Consider the following 8681-nt stretch of genomic DNA (forward strand, 5'->3'; position numbering starts at 1 on the left):
TCAAGAGCGTGAGTTAATGAGAAATGGTGAGAGATCACCTAATTGAGTCATCTTTATATAGACCAGGCAATATCAGGAACAGACGAGGTATATTTTCGTAACTCGCCCCTACCTACGCAATGCAGGTGGTTTATGAATAATGTAATTCTTGATACAACTTAAGAGACACTAGGCTGGGAAATAATATTACTCATGTGTTTTCTTTTTGGCCATTGTTGATTGACTTTTGCTCCTGTAAATACCGCCTTAACTCCTATAGATGAGGATTAATTAACATGTAAGCAATGCAGATCACCATAATCTATTTACTTAGTGTAGAAGCGGGTTGTCATTCTTCTTGTCTATTATTAATGATGGTGCTATAAATTAGTATTTGAGATCGTAGCCTTGTGTATCATATTCACAATATCTTTGATTGATAAATGAATTCATAGAGATAAGTACCATTAGATTTGATGAAACGTAAAGGCCCCTTCACGTAGGTGCCCTAAAGGTTGACAATTTCCCGTCGCCTTAACGTACTAATTGCTTCTATTTGATGTACCAGTCATATCTACATACCTGTGAATAAAAAACAAATCAGTATCCTAACTTTCTGCTAAATTTCTATGTTAGCGCGAGTGTAGCACTTTATTATGTTGAATTTAAATAAATGACCAATTATATTCAATAAAATTACAATATTAATAGCCTTTCTCTGTCAGAAACAGACTTGACAGAATTTAAAAACTTTCTTACATATTTTACATCTTAATGTCATGCTCAACCCACAGATTAAACATCTGAAACAGATGCGCCTTGAATACCCAATCAGCAGGCTCCGAATCCTTCACTTGGCTATGAAATTTTTTGTCCATATGGGGATTTCTAGAAATCTATTTTTGGTTTGATTCTGCGTCCCATTACCAACCAGTGTCATTGAAGGAGGTTTCCCATGTATGTGATGTCTTGAGTGGAGTACTAATTTCGTATTTTGGGGAGACCCTGTATTCATATTGTGTATGGTGGAATTTTTTCCCTCTGTATAATGCTATATCACTGTAGCATTCCGCCGAAAACCCGAAGCAATGCACCCCACTCGGTCACATTATATTGACAAAGGGCGACCTTTAAACATTTGTTTGTTTGTTTGATTGATTAACGTCCTATTAACAGCTATGGTCATGTAAGGACGGCCTCACACGTATGCGGTGTGTTTCGTGTATGTAGTGCGAGGTGAGTGTTTTGGGAGACTGTGGTATATTCATGTTGTGTCTTCTTGTATAGTGGAGCTATTGCCCTTTTTAAAGTGCTATATCACTGAAGCATGCCGCCGAAGACACAAAGCAACACAACCCACCCGGTCACATTATACTGACAACGGGCGAACCAGTCGTCCCACTCCCGTTATGCTGAGCGCTAAGCAGGAGCAGAAACTACCCCTTTTATAGACTTTGGTGTGTCTCGGCCAGGGAACAGAACCCAGAGCCTTCCTCACAGGGGCGAACGCTCAACTCAAGGCCAAAAGTGAGGCGGTGCCAAGGGAGGCATTAGGAAAGACAAAGTCAGTCAGAAAGAAGAGAAAAGTTAGGAAGAATGAAGTAATTTAGGAAGAAAGAAAAGATAAGATCCTAAATAGGGGCAGCAGGTACAATTCTAACGCCCTACCTGCAGGGCCATCCTTCTAGATAAATCCACCCAATGCCTATTACCTTTCCAAAAGAAATTTAAGTTCTTAAAAACAATAATAACCAGGAATTAGATATCGATGACCTCAAAAATGAGGTTATAACAACAAATAGATGCAAGATTCCATTTCGCTGTTTTGCAGTCTTGCTTAGTGATGTTAAACTAACACGCGGTAATTAAGACGACGGCGGGAACATAAGAGGACCCGCGTTATGAAATTGAGCAATTGATTTATTTAAATTAAATTGTTTAGAAGGTGATGGTTAATTAATGGCATAACAAAAATATTTACGACTGCATAAAATCATCAATCTTGACTTACATTCCCATGTTAAAAAAACGTTTCTGAAAGGCAGAGGGCCTTTAAATAAAGCAACTAACGCAAGAAATATACACATAAGAAGATTCAACATGTAATAGTATCAAGATACTGAGTATGTGATGTAATTTGTAGAATACCAAAATGACCTACAACAGATATATTATTAGCCCATAGATACACATATCAAGCTAGAAAGGGTTTACACCGTTGACTTGATCAGGGGATTTTCAAAAAATGATAACGACTGTTAAAGATTAAACTTTGTACGGGGCGTTATTTGACTAATCGTAACATTGTGTAACAAGCTAAACGGCTGACACAAGTGAGATTGATTTTCTTCATTGATTTAAACAACCTAGTATTCAACTTCATACCCGACCCAATATATATTCGTGAGTATATTTTTCAACGAATACACATTTATTTTTTGGTCAGAATGACCTATAGTCGTCATGTTTCGTCGGTCGTCGTCCGCCGTGCGCCGTCCGCCGTGCGTTAACTTTTCACATTTTGAAGTTCTTCTCAAGTTCTACCAGTGCGATTTAGCTGAAACTTACATGAAATGATCCTGACATGGTCCCGACAAAGTGTTCTTATTTTTCGGGTCGATCTGAAATCCAAGATGGCCGCCAGAGCCGCCATCTTGAAAACACATTTTGAACTTCTTCTCAAGTTCTACCAGTGCGATTTGGCTGAAACGTGCATAAAATGATCCTGACATGGTCTCGACAAAGTGTTGTTATTTTTCGGGTCGATCCGAAGTCCAAGATGGCCGCCACAGCCGCCATCTTGAAAACACATTTTGAACTTCTTCTCGAGTTCTACTGGTGCGATATTGCTGAAACGTGCATAAAATGATCCTGACATGGTCCCGACAAAGTGTTGTTATTTTTCGGGTCGATCCGAAATCCAAGATGGCCGCCACAACCGCCATCTTGAAAACACATTTTGAGCGTCTTCTTAAGTTCTACCGGTGCGATTTGGCTGAAACTTGCATGAAATGATCCTGACATAGTCCCGACAAAGTCAATCTGATTAAAATACAGATCCTTATTATCACTACGTTAGATAAGAGGATCTGAGAAAATCCCATCAGGGGTCATGTCCAGGTGACCTTTGTAAATGGCCAATCAAATTGCTGCTGGCAAAATTTTGACAGTGAATTTTAGGGGACGAATTAGTTTGAAAATCTGTCAGAATTATTTCCGTGTACGTAGTCATCTCGCCCAAAGATCACAATAAAGCTAATCGTATCTGTATGTTGGGGCGAAATGGCGTTGTTAATTGACAGAACAACGTGCAGAAAATGCATTTGATTTGAAGTACACGTGGTATAAAGGTCATCCGACCATGACCCTTAATCGGATTTTCTCAGATCCTCTATTGAATGGAGTGGTTATAAGGATCTGTATTTCAATCAGATTGCGACAAAGTGTTGTTATTTTTCGGGTCGATCTGAAATCCAAGATGCCACCTTGAAACCACATTTTGAACTTCTTCTCAAGTTCTACCGGTGCGATTTGGCTGAAACTTACATGAAATGATCCTTACATGGTCCCGACAAAGTGTTCTTATTTTTCAGGTCGATCCAAAATCCAAGATGGCCGCCACAGCCGCCATCTTGAAAAAACATTTTGAACTTCTTCTCAAGTTCTACCGGTGCGATTTGGCTGAAACTTGCATGAAATGATCCTTACATGGTCTCGACAAAGTGTTGTTATTTTTCGCGTCGATCCGAAATCTAAGATGGTCGCCACAGCCGCCATCTTGAAAACACATTTTGAATTCCTCAAGTTCTACCAGTGTGATTTGGCTGAAACTTGCATGAAACGATCCTAACATGATCTCGACAAAGTGTTGTTATTTTTCTGGTCGATCTGAAATCCAAGATGGCCGCCACAGCCGCCATCTTGAAAACACATTTTGAACTTCTTCTCAAGTTCTACCGGTGCGATTTGGCTGAAACTTGCATGAAATGATCCAGGCTTGGTCCCGACAAAGTATTGTTATTTTTCGGGTCGATCTGAAATCCAAGATGGCCGCCATCTTGAAAACACATTTTGAATTTCTTCTCAAGTTCTACCGGTGCGATTTGGCTGAAACTTGCATGAAATTATCCAGACTTGGTCCCGACAAAGTATTGTTATTTTTCGGGTCGATCTGAAATCCAAGATGGCCGCCATCTTGAAAACACATTTTGAATTTCTTCTCAAGTTCTACCGGTGCGATTTGGCTGAAACTTGCATGAAATGATACAGACTTGGTCCCGACAAAGTATTGTTATTATTCGGGTCGATCTGAAATCCAAGATGGCCGCCATCTTGAAAACACATTTTGAATTTCTTCTCAAGTTCTACCGGTGCGAATTGGCTGAAACTTGCATGAAATGATCCTGACATGGTCCCAACAAAGTATTGTTACATGACTGGTTGATCCCAAATCGAAGATGGCTACCATGACACTATATCTAATTAATTTCCTATATGTTAAGGCCCTTGGGCCTCTTGTTTGAAAGAAATTGAAAATGATCCTGACATGGTCCTGACATTAGACATTATGGTCCTACGTTAGATAAGAGGATCTGAGAAAATCTTATTAGGGGTCATGTCCAGATGACCTTTGTAAACGGCCAATCAAATTGCTGCTGGCAAAAGCAATAAATTTTCGACAGTGAATATCATGACGTTGCCAAATAGTCAAAAAAATCTGTACACCACAACAAAAAATTATTTCCGTTCAACGTATTTTCCGCCATCTCGCCCAGTGATAGAGCACAATAAAGCTAATCGAATTTGTATGCAGGGGCGAAATGGCATTATCAATTGACAGAGCAACGTGCAGAAAATGCATCTGATCTGAATTACACGTTGGTTATCAGGTCATCCGACATGACCCTTAATCGGATTTTTCTCATATCCTCTATTGAACAGAGTGGTTATAAGGATCTGTATTTCAATCAGATTGTGAAAAGCTAATCAGTGTTTTCTCAATCTAACCTCAATACGTCGTTTTATTATACTACTCTCCTTATAAATGTGCATTGATAATTTATACTACAGTATTTAGAATCATTATAGCTCATTTTGCATTAGAATGTTTTGATTGGATAAAACGTGATCACATGACATTGAAGGTGTTAGATATTTATCGAAATTGGAAGGCGAGTGGAAATAACCTCTGGTAGCTTCCGCACCAGACAATGAACGTCATCTGCAACTTCAACCAAAGATCAATCAATGTTTCTAAAATCTAACGACTAAGATGCTAGACACAACACAAAATATTGCGCGCAGTCATCAAATGGCTTACATCATGGAGACTTTACTTTAATTCCTGTTGAATACACAAATTTATGTGGTTTTAGTTTTGTTTCAGTATAATTTTGGGACACATATAGAATTGTCTCTCTGGAACTTTTTCTTGGGAGACAATTCTAGATGCACTCAGACACAAAGGGACAGAATTATTTGATGATAGCGAACAGAGCCAAAACATCGTCATTCCGTTTTATTCAACAGTAATAACAAGAGTAAATCTATATAACTCATGTAAATAGCTGCCAACGACGTTTGTTAACTCCATCAGTACGCAGTTCATGATAAAAGTCATAATGACTGTAATGAACATTTGTGCATCTTTGTTGTTAAGAATTTTAGAAACATCATAGCCATTTTGGTTGGGGTTACAGATGACGTCCACATCCGGACACGTGCGGAGCGTCCAAGCGGCTAGCTCCCTCGGGGGTTATTTCCCCCACCATCGTATTCCATTGATACATCAAACCTATTCAATATCACGTGATCACATTTAATCTAATCGGGTCATTCTAAATGAAAGTGAGGTATAATAATTCTAGTGGTATCCCTCCATAGAGGGCCATAATTGTGTTGTATACCATGATGATGTAGTGTAAACTATTTAGGTATACGTATAAAGAGAGTGGAATAAAACGAGGTATTGAGGTACAATACACAAAAATTATACCATAACTTTACATATTTCACAGTAAAAATGATTATCTTAATATCCAAAATGGCGGAAATACAAAACCTTGCTTTTTTCATCAATTATAAATTGTACCATAGCTTGTGAACTCTCAGCGCCTCATAATTTGATGTAGAGTGGTGAATTTTCACACATTATACATTATATATGTTAACATATATATCTATCAAACATTGTCTACAACAGTGTGTTCATTTCAAGTTAATAAAATACGAAATGGCGGAGCGGATATATAGCACTACAAATATGACGATTCGTTCGTTTTCCGTAAAGGAATAATGTTCAGAAGTATGAGCAAACTGGGCTCAAATTATGATTAGTTTTGCTTTAATGAAATTTGAGGTCAGTTTGTAACCTAAACAATGATACAAAGCATCATTTGTATAGTCTATCAATATTTCAATACCTAAGTAACAATGTCCACAACTTGTGAATGTCAAACTCTATTGTATTCACCCTAGTGAACATCCTATGCAAATACACTTATTTGTTTTAAAAGATTAAATAAATAAATTCCGGTCCCCTCACCATTCACATTACATATCACTGGAATATATAAGCTCATGATATAGACATTTTGTCTTTGGTTTTAGAACACCACATAGACCTTTTATCTCTGATAATTGGCATTTTACAGAATTAGGTCACTGTGACCTATACGCTGACAGTAAGTTATATTTTACAATTTGGTTTATTTTTGACATATCAAAGCATATCAATTTTCGCAAAAATCATTCAAAATATAATTTCGTTCTAGCAAATCTGGACCTTACAGAAAATTGACCATCATGTTTACCCCTCCCCCATAAGTCTGAAGAACTCAGTCTTGACCTTAATCAAATGCCATATCATGCTGTGCTAACCCCCGGGTATCTGTAAACAAAAATAATGCTGATCAGTCAAGGCCACCAGTGGACCTAATAGGACAATCTTCCTTTCACCGTAACTTTATGTGTTTTCAGAGCCTTTTTCTTTATTTTCAGCACGTATATACTTTAAATTCGATCAATATCTACAGAAGTTGAGTTTCAATGTTATATCATAAAAAGTTGGAGATATATTGTTATGTGGAAATGGCAATTTGGTCATCATAGTTGCACAATAATCGCGATTGCTTGCAGATATCTGCGACATCACACAAATATCCGACACCACACGAATATTCCGCAGTCCCCAAAACACGTACCGCGCACACGCAGCACATCCCATACATGGAAAGCCGCCCTGACATGATCCGGACTATTAATATTACGTTAATGAATTCAAGCAAACACATCTGTTTTACGGCTACTTCTCATAATGTTAAGAAGAGGTCTTTCTAAAATTCCATATGTTGTTTCCCCTTGGACACTAGTTGTGTCTATGGTATTTTTGGATCGAGCAGTCGATTAGATTGCCGACAGGGCGCTCTCTTCGATTTGAAATTGATTGGCTTGGTTTATTATATGAACGCCCCATTATAGAGAGTGCAGATCTAAATGATTTCTCTTAGACGACAATGTTAACGATTGCCACAGTCCAGGTTAAAAAAATGTTTTCAATTCTGGTCACCCGTCACTAATTTTGAAGGTCATCTCACATACCTGTTAATAAAAAAATCTACCAAATTGCTAAACGTCTATGAGGGACCGCATCTTATGTTGAATTCCGCACCAAAAATCGACCAAAACTTTTATAAAATTATTTTAAAATTCCTTTACATATTTTATATCTATATGTATTGCCCAACCCACAGATTAAACATTTGAAACTTATGCGCCCTGAATACCCAATCAGCAGGCCCGAAACATTCACCTTTCTATGAAATCTTTTGTCTACGTGGGGCTTTCTAGGTTGATTATGCGGTCCCATTAACAACCAATGTCACTGAAGGACGGTCTACTATTTAAGTGGTGTCTTGTGTGTGTGGAGTACTAACTTCGTATTGAGGGAGCCCTTGTATAATTGTATTGTGTTTTCATGTATAGTGGAATTCTTGCCTCCTGTATAATGCTATATCACTGAAGCATGCCGTCGAAAACCAAAAGCAATACACCCCACTCGGTCACATTATACTGACAACAGGCGACCTTTAAGCATCCTTCTAGATAAATCCAACCATTGCCCATTACCTTTCCGAAAGAAATTTAAGTTCTTAAAAACAATAATAACCAGGAATTAGATATCGATGACCTCAAAAATGAGGTTATAACAACAAATAGATGCAAGATTCCATTTCGCTGTTTTGCAGTCTTGCTTAGTGATGTTAAACTAACACGCGGTAATTAAGACGACGGCGGGAACATAAGAGGACCCGCGTTATGAAATTGAGCAATTGATTTATTTAAATTAAATTGTTTAGAAGGTGATGGTTAATTAATGGCATAACAAAAATATTTACGACTGCATAAAATCATCAATCTTGACTTACATTCCCATGTTAAAAAAACGTTTCTGAAAGGCAGAGGGCCTTTAAATAAAGCAACTAACGCAAGAAATATACACATAAGAAGATTCAACATGTAATAGTATCAAGATACTGAGTATGTGATGTAATTTGTAGAATACCAAAATGACCTACAACAGATATATTATTAGCCCATAGATACACATATTAAGCTAGAAAGGGTTTTCACCGTTGAATTGATCAGGGGATTTTCACAAAATGATAACGACTGTTAAAAATTAAACTTTGTACGGGGCGTTA

This window comes from Argopecten irradians, chromosome 13 (assembly GCF_041381155.1).
Source record: "Argopecten irradians isolate NY chromosome 13, Ai_NY, whole genome shotgun sequence".
Taxonomy (NCBI): Eukaryota; Metazoa; Mollusca; class Bivalvia; order Pectinida; family Pectinidae; genus Argopecten; species Argopecten irradians.